We start from the raw sequence: 16,081 nt of genomic DNA on the forward strand, positions 1-16,081 counted from the left end.
TCTCACCACAAGGAAGTGTACATTTCCCTATTGCTTGAAACACTGAACCACAACAAAATCCAGCAACACACCCCACCTTCACCTAGTCTCCCCACGACCAAACTACACTCATACCGCACACAACACGTCCTGGGTGGCTTCAATCCACCACAAACCCCCATCTTGATCTATCTCAATCACAAAAGACGAGAGCACAGGGTACGACGCCGTCCCCAGACAAGTCGTTTCACTCAAGGTACATGACGACGCCATCCATCACACCAATAATGAAAATGGTTGGCCAACTCCACAGACGGCCACTGAGCCCGAGTCGCCCACTCACAAAGGCTTTACCTTTAAAATCCTTCAACTCTTCAGTGGTGTTCCCAAGGAGCGGTTCTTTCTTCAGCCGCTTTCAATCTCTTCCAACCTAACCTTGCATCATCACCTGCAGACCGCAGAGTGAGAATCCTCTTGTATGCAGACTACCTCACAATCACATCACAGACCCTGACAGCAAGCTAGCAACAACAAATATGCAACATTATCACAAAATCAAAACCATGACTCACCCAGGGATCAACCAAAACAAAATGTCTCCATCTCCACAAAAGTTTCCAGTCACCCCACTAATCCCAGAGAGACGTGAATCCATCCTGCAGCCTCCCAACACACTGAATGGCCACTCGAAGAAACTCCAACTAGTATAGGTACCACACACACACACACACACACACACACACACACACGACATTCATTCTCCACACCATAAACACCAACATAAAAGCAACAGGCACACTAAATGCACCCACAACACACAGGCTCCACATCTGGACACGAAAAGAATACCTTAGTATACTTTACAAATTATTCATTCACTCCACTATAAACTGTGGTGTAACGGCTAGCGCTCCTAACCGTGACGCAGTCACGGGCCGCCCAGGGTAGAGCGCACATGTTTCAATCCTGGTTGCGGCAATTGGTCCATAGTCAACCCAGCTGTTCTTTCACCTCTAGGGGTTAGTCGATAAATTGGGTACCTCTCTTCGATGTATATCAACTGACTCATATTCTCTCTTGTGTCTCCCCTGATGATGTGATTATTACACGAAAGTGCACTTGGGAACTTAACGTGTTTCATCTTCCCCGTGGACTCATAGGAATATCTTGATCACGCGCAAAACTGTGATCCTTTCCAACAATATATATATATATATATATATATATATATATATATATATATATATATATATATGATAAATTAAGGAAAAAACGCAGTAGGCTACAAATGTCACTAAATTGCAAGTTGGCCCATCTTATTAAAAACAGCGACTGGACCAAGAAAACAAACCCATCTTTTGTGGTAAACCTGTCTAATAAACAACTAGATAAGGATTCCTTGTGTGCATTAGGCTATGGTTTAAGTTTTGTGTGCTCTAACAGGGAAGCCAGCAGTGTTGTCACAAAGTCATTTTGTAATTTAGAGAAATACAGTAATTTAAGTAATAATGAAATTAATATCTGTAAGGGTTTAGTGTATGCCAGTTTGTCAAAACCAGTGGAACCTAATTGTCCTAAAAGATTTATAAGAGCTATTAACCCCTTAAAAAAAGACAAGGATATACATACTACTAAAGCAGATAAGGCTAACACTGTTGTGATTTTATACAAAAGTAACTATTTATCTAAAATGAATGATCTTCTAAATGATGACACAACATATTCTAAACTTTGTAAAATCCCTTAGAAGCATTAATTCTCATATCAATAAAGAAATGAAGTTGTTGTTGAAAGGTAATAGTTCTCTTATCAAAAGTTTGTCATCTTTGTCCCCTTCATTGCCATATATGTATGGATTTATCAAAACACATAAAATTTTCCAGCAAGACCTATAGTGAGTTCAGTAGGCTCCATCACATATAAACTGTCAAAATAGTTAGTTTCTTTTTTGTGCCCTTTAGTGGGTAAGGTATCAAAGTCTAATATCATGAACAATGTAGATTTAGTCAACAAGCTAAACAATATCAATGTTAACTTTGATTTCAAACCAGTTAGCTTTGATGTTTCCTCACTTTTCACTAAAGTTCCAGTTGATGACCTTTTAGAATATTTATTTGATGTCTTGGATGATATTCATTTACATGTTTCAAAGTCTGCTTTCATTGAACTGATAAAATTGTGTTTAAAAGACTGTGTATTTCATTTCAATGGAGATCACTATGCTCAAGAATTTGGTATGGCAATGGGTAACCCTCTTTCACCTGTACTAAGTAATCTTTATATGGAATTGTTTGAAACAAAATTACTAAAGGATGTCTTACCTTCTAAGGCAATTTGGTTTAGGTATGTAAATGATGTTCTTTGTGTTTGACCAACACATGAAAATTTAAGAATATTTCTCCCCTTACTTAACAATTTAGTACCTTCCATCAAATTTACTGTAGAAAATGAAAATAATGGTATGTTACCATTTTTAGATTGCATGATCCATAGGCAAGGAAACAAGTTTAAGTGTAGCATATACAGAAAACCCACCAATGTATGTTCATATATCCATTATTACTCATCTCAATATTGCAGAGTTAAATTATCGTCATTTCAATCTATGTTCCTTAGGGCATTACGTATTTGCAGTCCAGAGTTTACTGATGATGAGTTTGAGAAGATATATTCTATTGGATCTAAGTTAAAGTACCCTAGATCTTTCATTGATAAATCCATTAAGTTAGCAAAGAAATCATTTATAGACTTGAGCCCAAACCTCCCATTGACACCAAGAATCTTTTAGTCCTCCCTTTTGATAATAATTTCACTTTACTTCCCATGTTGCTTAAATCCTTTAAGGTAAATGCTGCCTTTAGCAACAATAATACTATAACGACTATCTTAATCAGGAATTCACCAGAAAATTCTCTTGGATGCATCTATAAAGTGCCTTGTGGAAATCGTGATAAATTCTATGTTGGTCAAACTGGTAAGGATCTTTCTGTTAGACTTAAGCAACATAAATACAGTATAAGAACGGGGCAAGAATCAAATGCCTTGTTTAATCACTTTAAAAACTATGATCATTGTATTGACTGGAGTAATACCATCTCAGTTATTAACTCTAACTCTATTACCAAAAGAAATATCATTGAATCTTCTATTATTAAAAACACAAAGAATTATAATCTTAATATTAGTGATGGTCTATACAAATTAGATAACTTTATTGTTGATAAAATTTGTAAAATGAAAAGTTTATGAACGCTTGTTGTATGTTTTGGACAATCACGTGTTTACCAAATGGCGTCCTAGCTTCGTCTCTTCGATGTATATCAACTGACTTTTATTTCTCTCTTGTGTCTCCCCTGATGATGTGATTATTACACGAAAGTGCACTTGGGAACTTATCGTGTTTCATTTTCCCCGTGGACTCGCAGGAATATATATCTTTAACTTTCTAAAATGGGAAACAGAAGAAGGAGTCACGCGGGGAGTGCTCATCCTCCTCGAAGGCTCAGACTGGGGTGTCTAAATGTGTGTGGATGTAACCAAGATGTGAAAAGAGGAGAGATAGGTAGTATGTTTGAGGAAAGGAACCTGGATGTTTTGGCTCTGAGTGAAACGAAGCTCAAGGGTAAAGGGCAAGAGTGGTTTGGGAATGTCTTGGGAGTAAAGTCAGGGTTTAGTGAGAGGACAAGAGCAAGCAAGGGAAGGAGTAGCAGTACTCCTGAAACAGGAGTTGTGGGAGTATGTGATAGAATGTAAGAAAGTAAATTCTCGATTAATGTGGGAAAAACTGAAAGTTGATGGAGAGAGATGGGTGATTATTGGTGCATATGCACCTGGGCATGAGAAGAAAGATCGTGAGAGGCAAGTGTTTTGGGAGCAGCTGAATGAGTGTGTTAGTGGTTTTGATGCACGAGACCGGGTTATAGTGATGGGTGATCTGAATGCAAAGGTGAGTAATGTGGCAGTTGAGGGAATAATTGGTATACATGGGGTGTTCAGTGTTGTAAATGGAAATGGGAAAGAGCTTGTAGATTTATGTGCTGAAAAAGGACTGGTGATTGGGAATACCTGGTTTAAAAAGCGAGATATACATAAGTATACGTATGTAAGTAGGAGAGATGGCCAGAGAGCGTTATTGGATTACGTGTTAATTGACAGGCGCGCGAGAGACTTTTGGATGTTAATGTGCTGAGAGGTGCAACTGGAGGGATGTCTGATTATTATCTTGTGGAGGCTAAGGTGAAGATTTGTATGGGTTTTCAGAAAAGAAGAGTGAATGTTGGGGTGAAGAGGGTGGTGAGAGCAAGTGAGCTTGGGAAGGAGACTTGTGTGAGGAAGTACCAGGAGAGACTGAGTACAGAATGGAAAAAGGTGAGAACAATGGAAGTAAGGGGAGTGGGGGAGGAATGGGATGTATTTAGGGAATCAGTGATGGATTGCGCAAAAGATGCTTGTGGCATGAGAAGAGTGGGAGGTGGGTTGATTAGAAAGGGTAGTGAGTGGTGGGATGAAGAAGTAAGATTATTAGTGAAAGAGAAGAGAGAGGCATTTGGACGATTTTTGCAGGGAAAAAATGCAAATGAGTGGGAGATGTATAAAAGAAAGAGACAGGAGGTCAAGAGAAAGGTGCAAGAGGTGAAAAAGAGGGCAAATGAGAGTTGGGGTGAGAGAGTATCATTAAATTTTAGGGAGAATAAAAAGATGTTCTGGAAGGAGGTAAATAAAGTGCGTAAGACAAGGGAGCAAATGGGAACTTCAGTGAAGGGCGCAAATGGGGAGGTGATAACAAGTAGTGGTGATGTGAGAAGGAGATGGAGTGAGTATTTTGAAGGTTTGTTGAATGTGTTTGATGATAGAGTGGCAGATATAGGGTGTTTTGGTCGAGGTGGTGTGCAAAGTGAGAGGGTTAGGGAAAACGATTTGGTAAACAGAGAAGAGGTAGTAAAAGCTTTGCGGAAGATGAAAGCCGGCAAGGCAGCAGGTTTGGATGGTACTGCAGTGGAATCTATTAAAAAAGGGGGTGACTGTATTATTGACTGGTTGGTAAGGTTATTTAATGTATGTATGACTCATGGTGAGGTGCCTGAGGATTGGCGGAATCCGTGCATAGTGCCATTGTACAAAGGCAAAGGGGATATGAGTGAGTGCTCAAATTACAGACGTATAAGTTTGTTGAGTATTCCTGGTAAATTATATGGGAGGGTATTGATTGAGAGGGTGAAGGCATGTACAGAGCATCAGATTGGGGAAGAGCAGTGTGGTTTCAGAAGTGGTAGAGGATGTGTGGATCAGGTGTTTGCTTTAGAGAATGTATGCGAGAAATACTTAGAAAAGCAAATGGATTTGTATGTAGCATTTATGGATCTGGAGAAGGCATATGATAGAGTTGATAGAGATGCTCTGTGGAAGGTATTAAGAATATATGGTGTGGGTGGCAAGTTGTTAGAAGCAGTGAAAAGTTTTTATCGAGGATGTAAGGCATGTGTACGTGTAGGAAGAGAGGAAAGTGATTGGTTCTCAGTGAATGTAGGTTTGCGGCAGGGGTGTGTGATGTCTCCATGGTTGTTTAATTTGTTTATGGATGGGGTTGTTAGGGAGGTGAATGCAAGTTTTGGAAAGAGGGGCAAGTATGAAGTCCGTTGGGGATGAGAGAGCTTGGGAAGTGAGTCAGTTGTTTTTCGCTGATGATACAGCGCTGGTGGCTGATTCATGTGAGAAACTGCAGAAGCTGGTGACTGAGTTTGGTAAAGTGTGTGAAAGAAGAAAGTTAAGAGTAAATGTGAATAAGAGCAAGGTAATTAGGTACAGTAGGGTTGAGGGTCAAGTCAATTGGGAGGTGAGTTTGAATGGAGAAAAACTGGAGGAAGTAAAGTGTTTTAGATATCTGGGAGTGGATCTGGCAGCGGATGGAACCATGGAAGCGGAAGTGGATCATAGGGTGGGGGAGGGGGCGAAAATCCTGGGAGCCTTGAAGAATGTGTGGAAGTCGAGAACATTATCTCGGAAAGCAAAAATGGGTATGTTTGAAGGAATAGTGGTTCCAACAATGTTGTATGGTTGCGAGGCGTGGGCTATGGATAGAGTTGTGCGCAGGAGGATGGATGTGCTGGAAATGAGATGTTTGAGGACAATGTGTGGTGTGAGGTGGTTTGATCGAGTAAGTAATGTAAGGGTAAGAGAGATGTGTGGAAATAAAAAGAGCGTGGTTGAGAGAGCAGAAGAGGGTGTTTTGAAATGGTTTGGGCACATGGAGAGAATGAGTGAGGAAAGATTGGCCAAGAGGATATATGTGTCGGAGGTGGAGGGAACGAGGAGAAGTGGGAGACCAAATTGGAGGTGGAAAGATGGAGTGAAAAAGATTTTGTGTGATCGGGGCCTGAACATGCAGGAGGGTGAAAGGAGGGCAAGGAATAGAGTGAACTGGATCGATGTGGTATACCGGGGTTGACGTGCTGTCAGTGGATTGAATCAGGGCATGTGAAGCGTCTGGGGTAAACCATGGAAAGCTGTGTAGGTATGTATATTTGCGTGTTTGGACGTATGTATACACATGTGTATGGGGGTGGGTTGGGCCATTTATTTTGTCTGTTTCCTTGCGATACCTCGCAAACGCGGGAGACAGCGGAAAAAAAAAAAAAAAAATATATATATATATATATATATATATATATATATATATATATATATATATATTTATTTATTTATTTATTTTGCTTTGTCGCTGTCTCCCGCGTTTGCCATTTCCCGCATTAGCGAGGTAGCACTAAGAATAGAGGACTGAGTCTTTGAGGAAATATCCTCACTTGGCCCCCTTCTCTGCTCCACATTTGGAAAATTAAAAGAAAAAAAAAGAAAAAAACGCGAGGGGAGGATTTCCAGCCCCTAGGTCCCTCCCCTCTTAGTCGCCTTCTACGCACGACACGTAGGGAAAACGTGGGAAGTATTCTTTCTCCCTTATCCCCAGGGATGATATATATATATATATATATATATATATATATATATATATATATATATATATATATATATATATATATTATCCCTGGGGATAGGGGATTAAGAATACTTCCCACGTATTCCCTGCGTGTCGTAGAAGGCGACTAAAAGGGGAGGGAGCGGGGGGCTGGAAATCCTCCCCTCTCGTTTTTTTTTTAATTTTCCCAAAGAAGGAACAGAGGGGGCCAGGTGAGGATATTCCAAAAAAGGCCCAGTCCTCTGTTCTTAACGCTACCTCGCTAACGCGGAAATGGCAAATAGTTCAAAAGAAAAGATAAGATATATATATATATATATATATATATATATATATATATATATATATATATATATATATATATATAGCGTTAATGGGATGGCCTTGATTAGGGCCTCAGCTGCCCGTGCTGTTTCAGCTAACATAAAAAACAATGCCTTGCCTGCTAGGCCATCCACATTCTCAAAAGCAAATATAGCAAAGCTGTAAACCACACAAAACAGAGAACTACAAAATACACCAGCTGTCTATCAATTACAACCTCTCACCACCTACACAACGAAACAAAGATTCTCCAAATACTGGCCCACCTCAATAAGCTCAACACTCAGTATTGGCAACATGAAAACCGTTCTGGCCCACCTCAATAAGCTCAACACTCAGTATTGGCAACATGAAAACCGTTCTATGTCTAACCACCAACACTCAAACAGAAACACAAATATCATCTCTGCCTTACACTTCAACAACCCACAGTCACAGATGTCTCCACTGTCAAAAATCACACTGACAAAATATAAACACAGTGATACGACCCGACAAACACAAACAATATCCCCGCCTCCAGCCCATTCTCAAACACCACCTTGTTAGACATACATCAATCTGAATCTACACTCCCCAGGCATGTACGAGTTACATTCTCCTTTACGCAGGTACCGTCCATCTCTATAACACTGCAAACACTAACTGAACATATTACATAACCCCTCTGGGCTGAGCGCTGGAAGAGTTCCTTAGAAGGGTCTCCTGGGCCACTTCTATAAAGATAACCCTGTGCTTCCTTGTATATTATGTTTTTCCAGTGGTTCTTTATGTTTTGTACGATCCTGACCATCCTTTCTCCAGTTTATCAGTATTACCTACGATATTGGAGGACCCCTAGTGGGAACTGGGATTTTGAGTGGGGAAAATCACATGTAGGGATTTGCTTTTAAAATATTGTCCGAATCGTTTAAGACACACCAAAAACCACCGGCAAAACAATTTCAGTCCAACTAAACCTAACCAAACAAACCTAACAAAATTCGTTGGATGTCCTAAATAGAATTAACACCAATTCTTTAACTTACAATCTAATTTACATAATCTGATTTCCCTGCTAAGTTCAGTAGAATTCCTGTCTGGTTGCACGCTGATGGCAGATTTATCTGGAAATATGTAGTTCATTTATATCAAAAAATATAGGTTCTGAAATAAATATCTGGATGATGTTGGGGTGCCGACAAAGAAAATAATCTATATCACTGAAATCACTGGTGTCCAATCTAAAACAGACCAACACATAAATTCGATTCGAAGAGCACTACAACCTTGAAGACGTTGGTTGTGTACCAGCGTGAATGTTTGTGAATGTGTCTGGAGCTCTGAGCCGCCGCATACGGGTCACACGCACTGAAAGAGACCGACGAGTTGATAATATACCAAATGGCCCAGTGGGAGACACTCAACAACTCCCGACTGGCTCCCCACCACCAAGAAGACGCCGAAGGGGGGTCATCTGAATGTGCTCTCAGGTTCCATTTACTATTTCATGCATCTGCTTTTTAATGTGAAAGTGTTTTCAAATGACAGAACCAAAGATTACGTAATGACAACATAAATTGAACTGTAATACAAACTCCATGTCCGCAGTAACTGCAGTTAGATCATGTATTACGGATTCCAACGAAAGCCAGAGCCACGCTGTTGTTAAACTACATGTATGTGTCATACCAGTAATCTTGAACTGGTCGCCTGGTCACTGCGGTATCCATAGCCGTAAACAGGTAGACCGCCTAACTAACCACCGCAGAACATGAGGAGGTCCATAGTATCCCCCTTGGGAGCTGGTGTCTTGCCCCTCTTTATGTTGGAAATCCACTTATATTCTGTGGCAAAGTCAGCAAAGCAAAATGAACCCCCTCAACAAAAAAGAAAAAAAAATGCAATATACATGAACGGGACATCTTCCCAGGAACAAAAGGAAGTTCTTTTCAAGATTAAGAACGATTTTTTTTAAAACGTACCTACCTTATATCGAAAGAAACTCCCCCTCCCCACATTACTCTGCAATGGAATTATAACGATAAATCATATATTAATTCCATGCCCCCATTCATCCAAACACAACATAACCTAATGTTTTTAGAAAATCAAAAAATCAGTGTCACCCTAAACAATGTACTATCAAATGACTACACCAAAATCAGTAAACATTACCTTCCCTAAAAGAAGACTGATCAAGTTGAAATTTATACATAGGTAATTATACTGATTTATAATAATGATAATATCATTATGATAATATCATTATTATTTTACGCCTTCTCTTCTGCCCCTTCTTGAAGGAGCTCATATATATCATTTCCATTTTCCGCCGACTTATAATTGTACATCGTATGACAGGTTCACGATTAGTAACATCAGACGATAAAATGATGCCTGACGACATCCCATAGGTCGTTAGCCATCAACGAACCATCTCCAAATCAGTGTTTAGCAAATGATATCTAATTTATCGGACAAATGACACGAAAGTTCAGCAGGTATCAGCATGCCGTGCTCGTCTCCCAGTCAAATGAGTAAGAGTAAAAAAAAAATGAATTTCTATTCTTAGCACAAATACTCGCATTAACCTCAATGTTATATCTAATACTAAAGCTTAAAGTACAGCGTCGTCTATACAAAGGAAAGTATGATACGAAAAAAATGAATGGTTCGAAATATATGAAATAAGAAAAACTATTGTGAATTTCAAAAGCATATTCCAATATCATCCTTACGTAACTGCAAAGAATTAATTCTTTGTAACATTTACACCCCATACTTGCCTCCAAACGTCTGTCATTGTGCATGTACATGTAAACTTATTGAACCCAAATTGCGTGAAATGAACTAGTCCTTCGTTAGACATAGCAATGAATGAAAAACATTAGTAATCATTTACCAAAGTTAAAGTGGCGGTGTACTTACACTATAATTCACCGTGTACTTTACTGCTGCGGCTTAATTCCCTATGAAACCCAATAAATTTTTCTAAACTGGTAAGACTGATTCATCAGGGAAGCGCGAGTAGGATTCTTGTATCGTTAAGATTATGAAGATAGGGAAAAATGTGGTTTATTATTTTGAAAGTACGTGAAACAAGTATAAATGAACAGAACTTACAAAAACATCACAACTTCACCTATCAACTCCAACTTACGTCATTTGCTATGTTACTGAAATTTATTTGATTGTTTTGGTCTCGTAATTATATTCAGTTAAGCTGACTGCGTTAGCTTAATGGCATGAGACAATCTTTTCCAAACAAATCTCCCAGAAACAATGTAAACTTGGGACCAAAGCATTATAATATATCATATAACACCATATAGAATGCAATCTTCGGTTGCTAAGATAGGTAAGTTTTTCAAAGTTATGGTAATTTAAATATTACATATTCTTACAATACTGACACCACGTTTTCCCTGATCATCCTTGACCCGCCACTATCGACGTACTAATATCGTGGAATAAAAAAAAATCCCTTGTCTTCATTAGTTTTCCACAACAAATCTAACTATTCTATTCGAAATGATCTAAAAAAAAAAAAACTTCACAGTTAATAAGTACGTGGTACTCAAAAATGGATCTTAGCTTTAAAAAGACTCAGCTAATGACACAAATGTATTGTTTCACCTTCAGCCAAATAGAATGCACATCTACAATTTCACTCTCATTTTTTACCATAATCATTATCTTAAATAACCTACTCTATTTCCCCGAAACAAAGTATACTATATTCCCCCGAAAAAAATATAAACGACGTTCATTACAAGAAACAAGCAATGCTCTATTCAAAAAATAAAACAAATATTTCTTACCTCAATCCGGTGAAAGGCCTGCACATTTATGATTAAATAACAATAATCCTTACCTGACATTCTACTAGGAATCTCCACCAGATGTGCAATCTTTTCATAGCGCGCTGCAGATCGATTTCAAAATTTGCTTCAAGTATCATCAGCGTTCTTCATTCATAATACAATTATCAGTTTTTGTCACTAATCACAAAAACACAAGTCACGGAGGTGTTGGGGTCGGGCACTGCCACCGGATATAGGCAATGGTTTCTCTACAATTCGTCGTTAATCACTTTTATCCTGTAATGTATCAACGTTCATTTCAGGTAAAGCAGTTCAAAAGGCTGGTAACACACACCTATTATCAGATTTTAAAATGTTAGCCAGTAATTTCGTCAGCCTTGCATTAAAAAGAGCGACGGTCTGCACCCTCCCACTCAACTGTTGACACTGTTACAGACCACAATAATGGTGGTCTGGTTTTCCAAGATTATGAAAGCTACCACCAGATGTCCTCCGATCAACAAGACGTGAAATTAGCGGAATACATCGTAGGAATGTGGCACGATAATAACCTGCAGAATTACCCTACCTCACATTCTTACTATACTAAGTTGATATATACATGCTTAATTCGCGAAGGGGCTAAATTAAGTGATGATTATACCGAAAGGTCCAGAACTTCTAACGAGTGTATGTAAATTGGCTGGTATGCAGCGCTACTTTTTTTTATGTTGAAGGCTCCAGTCATGGACAAAAGTCCACATCAATTCCGAGCTTTAATTGAAATGTAGAGTATTGTGATACGGAAAATTAAAAGACGAGAGAAAGTATTTACGATTTTTTGAGAAAGCAAAAGACCAGTCTTTTGAAATGTGCCAGGTCATAGTTATTGGGAAAGCAATAATCATGTGACGCAGTAGCTTACCGAGTATTGCGTGGTCTATCTAGTGGTTGGGGCACACAAGCATTCAACTCTCAGGAGCAAAAACCAAAGTGACACCTATAGAAGAGCGAAGTTGAATCAACATTGCGGCGTAAGGCAAGAGGGTCAAGTTTGAATGTTAGCCTGGAACAGTATATAAGGTGGATCGCTGGATCGCTTTCGACTCGACCCCAAATGTGGGAGCAGTACTACATACAAAGACGAATCAATCCCTTGTATAAGCGGGGCATCTGTTCAGGAGAGAGGTTTCGACATCTAAGCAAAACATCTAGTTTCTTTGAGGCAGACTTAGCTATTCCCGTAATGTGGGGATCTGAGATTATTGAGGAAGATGTATCAGACAAGATGCAGATCGAGTGAGAGAGGAGGGAGCAGAATTGAAGGACGTGGATGAATGCAGTATTGAGTCGTCAGCGTATGAGTGCAGTGATTATTTGTGGAGAGGAAATCGTTAAAAAGAATGAAAAAAAAATGTAGGGGACAGGAGAGAATCTTGAGGGACACCGCTGTTGATAGAGTAGAGTTGGGAGGCTGATCCATCAACATCCACAGAGATAGATCGGTCAGAGAGAAAGCAGATATGAAGGAGCAAAGTGAGAGAGGGAAGCCAAAAGACGAACGGGAGCTTAGAGATGAGACCCCGATCCCACACTCTGTCGAAGGCCTTAGATATGTCAAGGGGAACTACATATGACTCCCCAAAATCTTTCAGGGATGATGACTAGACATTAGTAAGGTAGGAAGGAAGGATGAACACGTACCCATCGACGCAAGGAAATATAAACTTTAATAACCTTGTTGTTAAAGGTTATAATAATAATAAGAAAAACTACACAGTAGGTATATGAGGTAGTAGTTTGCCGAGTATAGCATGGTCTAACTATAACAAGATACGAATTGAAAACAGAGATACTGCAAACAAAAAGGAAATGAATATTCAGGCAGAAGCAGAGCTGATCCCCTTCCAAAACTTTTACACATCAATGAAACCTTTTTCTTAGAAAGATAAAGTAAGAGAGCATGACAAGCACATTTCTACAATTTAAGAATATTTGCTTATAACCACGAGGAAAATGAAGCAAGATAAGTTCTAAGTCCACTTCCTTGTAATTATCACATGAGGTAGAAGATTTCCGGGTACGAACACACCAAAAGCGAGCGAGCAAGCGAACTTAGCGGCAGGCGGCCATACCGAAAGCAGACGTTGCCGCAAACATGCCGTCCTCAGCAAGCAAGTTACCAACAGTAGCATTACGTTCGTCGTTACGTCAAGGGTACTACGGTTGTAACTCCTGTCTGAAAATAGCTACCGCATTCGTAGATTAAGGAGAAAACGTGTATGGTTCATGCCATAAACAAACTCCGACACCAATATGGGGAATATCATCACCTGATGCCACAACTAAGACAAGATGAAGAAAGGTTCAGAGAATACTTCCGTATGAACCCATCGACGTTCGACGAACTACTGCAATCAGTTCAGAATTCCATCAGCAAACAAACAACAAATCACAGAACACCTATAAGTACTGAGGAACGACTCACTGTGACTCTTGAGATAAGCGAGCATATCTTTTAATATATAAAACCTTATTTGAGTAAATTCACTGTTAGGCGTAGGTGGTGGCCGAGATGAAGGGACGGGTAGGCCTAAGCATTATGATACTATATCAGAACTGAATTAGTCGTTAAGAACCAAAAAAAGAAAAGGATTATGAATCACTAACAGACCTTAGGAACATTAATCCTCATGATTATAGAAATATAAGAAAATCTAAACTTTTCACATCAAATAAACAAAATGAATATTATATAATGTTCTACTACCAGGAACTGTGAAAGCCCGTCGCCAGAAAATTCGCCTGCACTCCTCGTTCGGTTGCTCGCTCGATCAATTTCGCCTGGCTGCTTTTGTTGTGTCCACATTAATTGAAGCGCCTTGATTTGTTCTCTTTCGCTCGCTCAGTTTTGCCTGATCGCTTCTGTTGTGTTCGTATTCTCAGATTAATCGGTTGATATACAAGGAAGAGACGAAGCTAAGACACCATTGGTGTTTTAAGAGTATGTCGAGGGCCATGCACGTTCGAAGTTCCTTCTCGATCCGAGCAACATTGTGAATTGTCAATCGGTGAAAATGGAAAAATTTTTCTGTGCAGAAAACAATTATTTGTCAGGGACACCCTGTAATACTTTCGTTTTTGTTTTAAGGTTAGTGGATAAAGCTTTTTTTTGTAGAGGTTGGACCTTTACTTATCTTGTCTACACAAATTTGGTGTTTATTTTGATGATTCCAATATATTATGGATAATCAAAGCAGAAAGCACGATAAAAAAAAAACTATGTACTTCACTGTGTAACAATTTTTTGTTCCTGGATAGTGATATTTCCTAATTGTTTCTATGTAAAAAGTAGAGAAAAACGCTAATATTCTTTACAAACTTTACTTTTGTGACCAGGACAGTGATATTTTGAAATTCATCTATTTCGATTTGGATTTAGAAGTGAGTTGTTTCAGACCCGAAATATAATCTCCCAACATGTTATCGTTTATATGTTCCTTGGTAGCGACATTCAAACTCCAGTATATCCTGGTGGAAGTGCTTACCTTGATCCTCCGACTACGCTCCCATGTTCTTGAATTTATAAATAAAGGTGAGCGTCACGGATATGGACTTTGAGGGACATCCTGCAGCCCATTTTGCTGTAGATCTTCACTATAGTTCCAACCAGCTCCACATAGTTTTCGGCCTAGTGATCGCCCAGGAAGCCCCGAATCACTGCGACAAAGCTGTACCAAGCTGCCTTCTCCTTCCTTGTGAGCTTCTGTGGGAATTCCTTGCACTCAAGGATCTTCTTTATCTGTGGTCCGGCAAAGACACCGGCTTCGACCTTTGCCTCAAACAGCTTAGGCAAAAACTCTTGAATGTACTTGAAGGCTTCAACTCCTTATCTGGAGCTGTGACAAATTGTTTCATAAGGCCTAATCTAATGTGCAATGGTGGCATCAACACCCTCCGGGGGTCCCACTTGACGTTTTTATCCCCACAGAATTCGTCTGCTGTAGTGTGCCACTCCCGCCTGTGGTAGTTAAATGTTTCGCAGGTTCTTTTAATTTTGATTGTGTTTTACTTAGTTTTACAATACCTTACATCTTTCTTGGATCAGCAAGGTGCTACCTGCCATGAGTTTGGGTAAGATTTTTCATTTAGGGGAAATATTTGGTCTAGAAATTTATATAAGGTGGGTTTCAGTGACCTATCTAATGACGTTCACTTACAATGACAGGCCTCCAGGAACATACGCCATATTCTTGGTTCTTTCGTATAACAGATGCCATGGCATACTTGTACTCTAAAATATAATTCCATCACTTGCTGGAACCTTGGAAACTTTTCGAAAGGGGCCACAACCAACCCAAAGCCCACCGAACAATAAACAAAAAGTATATCATTTCTGAAGTAGCTCTACCAAATACGGTAGGTATGTCCTCAATTATCAGCACAATGCCAATTAGATGTGATTTACCTCTTTTGTACAATACTTTATTTTCAGTTGAATTAATGAATAAGGTAGACAGTTGAACAGCCTTCTGCGTCCCTGCAAGACGTCTGTTGATCAACATTTTTAAACCGATGGCAGGGGTAAGGCAGGGGAGAAAGAATAACTCCATGTTCCCTGCATGTCTTAGGTGACTAATGCGGGCTGGAAACCCTCCCCTTCTTGTATTTCAGTTTCTAAAAGAGGGAGCCAGAAAGCGGAGAGTGCTCTTCCTTGAAGAGTCAGGCTGGGGTGTCTAAATGTGTGGATATACCCAAGATGAGGAGAAAGGAGAGATGGATAGGATATTTTAGACAAGAAACCTGGATGTTCTGGCTCGAGTGAAACGAAGCTCATGGGTAAACGGGGAAAATGGTTAGGAAATGTCTTACAAGCAGTCAAGGGTTGGTGAGAGGACAAGAGCTAAGGAAGGAGTTGCATTGCTGCTGAAGCCAGAGTTGCAAGTGTGTCAAAGAGTGTTAGCAGTTTTGATGGGTAATGTAAATGTGAAGGTGAGTAATGCAGCAGTTCAGGTTATAATTG

The 16,081-nt window shown here is 39.5% G+C and overlaps 1 long non-coding RNA gene across 1 annotated transcript in view; it reads right to left on the minus strand.

The window, feature by feature from the left end:
• LOC139764552 (uncharacterized) overlaps window positions 1–15,147 on the minus strand; it is a 482,407-nt gene extending 467,260 nt beyond the window's left edge. Inside the window, exon 1 of the long non-coding RNA XR_011716405.1 lies at window positions 14,607–15,147. This is a non-coding gene — a long non-coding RNA (uncharacterized lncRNA). The remainder of the gene's footprint in view (window positions 1–14,606) is intronic.
• Window positions 15,148–16,081: the final 934 nt, after the last annotated feature.

The sequence above is a fragment of the Panulirus ornatus genome, chromosome 4 (assembly GCF_036320965.1).
Source record: "Panulirus ornatus isolate Po-2019 chromosome 4, ASM3632096v1, whole genome shotgun sequence".
NCBI classification, from domain to species: Eukaryota; Metazoa; Arthropoda; class Malacostraca; order Decapoda; family Palinuridae; genus Panulirus; species Panulirus ornatus.